Source organism: Triticum aestivum, chromosome 4B (genome assembly GCF_018294505.1).
Source record: "Triticum aestivum cultivar Chinese Spring chromosome 4B, IWGSC CS RefSeq v2.1, whole genome shotgun sequence".
NCBI lineage: Eukaryota > Viridiplantae > Streptophyta > Magnoliopsida > Poales > Poaceae > Triticum > Triticum aestivum.
Window position 1 is genome coordinate 665,725,879 of NC_057804.1, and position 3,967 is coordinate 665,729,845.

Here is a 3,967-nt window from a genome sequence, read left to right on the forward strand (position 1 = left end):
TCCCGTGGCAGCGGAGTCCATACGAAACTAAGGGATATTAAGATCTCTTTTTAATATAGAACCAGAACAAAGTATTAACACATAGTGAATACATTAACTCCTCAAACTACAATAATCACTGGAAAGAATCGTAATTATTGTCACCTTGGGGTATGCGGATCATAACACGTAGAAGGTGCATATCACTTGCATGGTAGGATCATGAACACGAATATATTCATGAAAATATAAAGGGTTCAGATCTGAAATCATAGCACTCCGGCCCTAGTGACAAGCATTAAGCATAGCAAAGTCATATCAACATCATAAGTGAACATGTAAGACGATGATTGTAACGCCCCGAGACCGATGTGCCAGGTGCCTTCAAGTTATTTGCTGTTGTTGCCTTGTATTTGCTTATGTGTCATGCATTTCATATCATGTCATCATGTGCATTGCATTTGCACACGTGTTCGTCTCATGCATCCGAGCATCTTCCCCGTTGTTCGTTTTGCGTTCCGGCGCTACTATGTCCTCTGGTGTCCCTTTCTACCTCTTTTTGTGTGTGGGTGTTAAACGTTTTCGGATTGGACCGATACTTGTCATGCGGCCTTGGTTTACTACCAATAGACCGCCAGTCAAGTTTCGTACCATTTAGACTTCGTTTGATACTCCAACGGTTAACGGAGGGACTGAAAAGGCCTCATGTGTGTTGCAGCCCAACACCCTTCCAAAGTGGCCCAAAACTCACCTAAATCCCTTCTATCATCTATAGTGTTCGATCACGATTGCGTGGCCGCAAACCGCACCTCATTTGAAGCCTCCTAACTCCTCCTACCTATAAAAAGGTCCTCCCCTTCGAAATTCCGGGTCTTCTCCTACCCTAACCCTAGTCCTTTCTTCATCCGCGCGCCGGACGTGTCCGCCGGCGCCGGACACTTTTCCCGCCGCCGCCCGCAACCACTGAGGAGCCTCCATGTGTCCTGGCCGGCCTCCCCACCGCCGCGGCCCGCGAGGCCCAGGGAGAGCCCTCCCCGGCCCGAGTCGCCGCCGACCGACGCCCGCGTCCACGCCCGGTCCCCGCCGCTATCCTCTTCGACGCCGGTGCGCTCAGCCGCCGCCTGCGCCGTCAAGCGTCACCCTGCTCCGCCGTCTCCTCGTCGCCGCACCCGGCGCCGGCCACCGCCTCTCCGTCGCCTCGCGCCGCCCCGGTGCCCGTCCGCCTCCTCACCGGCGTACCCCGCTCCAGATCCGGGCGCCCCCGCAGCAAACTCCGGCAAACAGCGAACCCCGACGATCCTCGACTTCCACGCCCGGCCAGATCAGGATCTGGAGACTCGGTTGACTTTCCCCCGAAACCCTAATCTCAGTATTATTTTGCTATCTTCATCATGTTATAACTCTATCATCGTAGCTCCGATTCGTGCGTGTAGCATATCAAAATGTTCGTCTTGACGAGTACATCATTTCATCTCATTGCATCATTTTCATTTGAGCTCATCTTGGTGCCAAAAATTCTGTTATAAGAGGGCTATGTGATTATTATTTTAGATCTGTTTCAGCAAATGGACTTTTGTCATTTTTGCCATGATTAATGTGTGCATGCTATGATCATGAGCTCTACATGTGTTTTGAAATATGCCATGCCATCTTTACAGGGGTGTATGCCATGTATTTTTGTGATCTTCGTGGTGACTAGCATAAGCATGCAAAGTAGATTACTCAATGATGTTGATTTCAGAGACTTCAAATTTCACCAAGGCCTTGTCCTGTTATTGTTTTTATGTCATATGTTCATGTTGTTTCCTAGTGTCCCGTGCCTCTTTTGAGCATGATCAGTAAGGATGTTTTGTAGATATTGTGGTGCTCTATCCATCCATGTCCTTGTTTGCATTTATGGAGCACCCTAGCTTGAGTCAATCGAGCTCTAGTTTTGCTACAAAATGTTCCTTGCAGATTGTTAACATGTTTAGCGATTTTGCCAAGCTTGTTGTTGTTGATCCGTGCATGCTATGTTGTTGTTCTTGCCATGTATAGCTTCTATACCATGTCTATTTCCTGGGTGTATGCTTAGATTATCATGCAATGCCTCGTAGTGAGTGCATTGAGCTCGTAAACATGCCTACTTGTTAACTGTTTTGCATGCTCCAGTTTTTCACTAAGTCTGAATCTGTTTATGTTTTTGCTATGTTCACATGCTTGCAATTGTATCTTCTGATCCCTTTTGTCTCATGGTCACTAAGGGACTTTTGTTATATGCTTTGAGTATCTTCATGCCATGCCTTGCTTTGCCATGATATGTTCCTGTAGCATGTAGTTTTCATGCTCTAAACATTGCTTCCTGATGATAAATTCCTGACATGCTGTTAATTTCACTAAGTCTGTAACCTGTTATCTTTTGCACTTTTGCCATGCTTGTTTGGACCTGTTAATGAGTGATTTAGCCGTAACTCAGTGTTCATCTTTTGTTAAGCATCATGAGTGGATCCCTGCCATTTATCTTGTTGCTATGTTTGAGTGTAATAGCTTATTTATCTTGATGCATTTAGATGGCCACTTGCTGTTAATCGTAGACCGGTGCCATATTTGTTTTGCTTGCCATTTCCAAACCGTGCATCCGGTTCCGGTGATCTTTATATCGATTTCAACCGAAATCAACTCCTCTATCCAGTGGAACTCTTGGATTTCCAAGTTGAGGCCAGGTTTATTCATTCCTTTCCAAATCTTGCATATGCATCACATACCGCATCCCGCATATCATACCATGTTTGCATCATGTTTCTTGAGCATTGCTGTCAGGACCCCGACTCAATGCCACATCGATCTAGCATGTAACACCTCATATCACTTTGCGGCCTCACGCACGGTATTCCCACGGGTGTCGCCTTACCTTTTCCCGGGACCGTTTGCGTCTTTTGGCACACGTATATGATAGTGTCGCTAGCATCCATATGATAAGGAGCCCGGGCTGACATGGCTAGTCGTAAACCCAAAGTGACACAAACTTACAGGGACAAGCATCCATGACCCAACATCGAACGTGTCGGTCATCAGCGAGTGAATTCAGGCTGTAGCACTGGGCTAGCAGGGCTCCGGTGAACCGGGCTGTAGCGGGCTAACAGGACTCCGGTATTCATCGCGTGACATTTCCCCGAAGGGACAGACACAGGAACGAAGAAGGACACATGCCGGCCAGCCTAAGTGTTCCGGAGCAGTAGCAAGCTACCATGGCTCGGTGGAAACACTAGGAGACATTTCCCGGTAAGAGAGGCTACTAAAGGTAAACAACTAGATAGTCAGATCCCACACATACCAAGCATTTCAATAACATACACACAATATGCTCGATATGTGCAAATACATCATGGCATCACAACATGACTCTACAACTCAAGTATTTATTCATTAGGCTCCGAGGAGCGAGATATTACAAACATGGGTCTCATGACCCAACACTCAGAGCATACAAATCAAAGCACAAGTGGAAGCTATCATGTCTGAGTACAGACATCTATAAATGAAAAAGGCTGAGAAGCCTGACTATCTACCAGATCCTGCCGAGGGCACAAGATCGTAGCTGAGGTAACAAGCTAAACGTCGAAGACCACGCGGAATTACTAGTGAGACTGAAGTCTCTCTGCAAAAACATAAAATAGGCAAACGTGAGTACAAATGTACCCAGCAAGACTTACATCAGAACTAACTACATATGCATCATTATCAACAAGGGGGTGGTGGAGTTTAACTGCAGCAAGCCAGCTTTGACTCGGTGGCTAACCTGAACTACGACTGCAAGTAACTCTTTTGAGGTGGCGCACACGAGTCCACATATTCACCATATCAATACACCACTATGGATCCGCTCCCGTCTCCCTACGAGAACGCCATCCATAGCACTCACGCTTATCTTGCGTGTTTTAGAGTATCCACTTTCACTTGTCTATGAACTGTACAAGGGGTCCAAGTTTCCATATCCGAGGAATCCGGC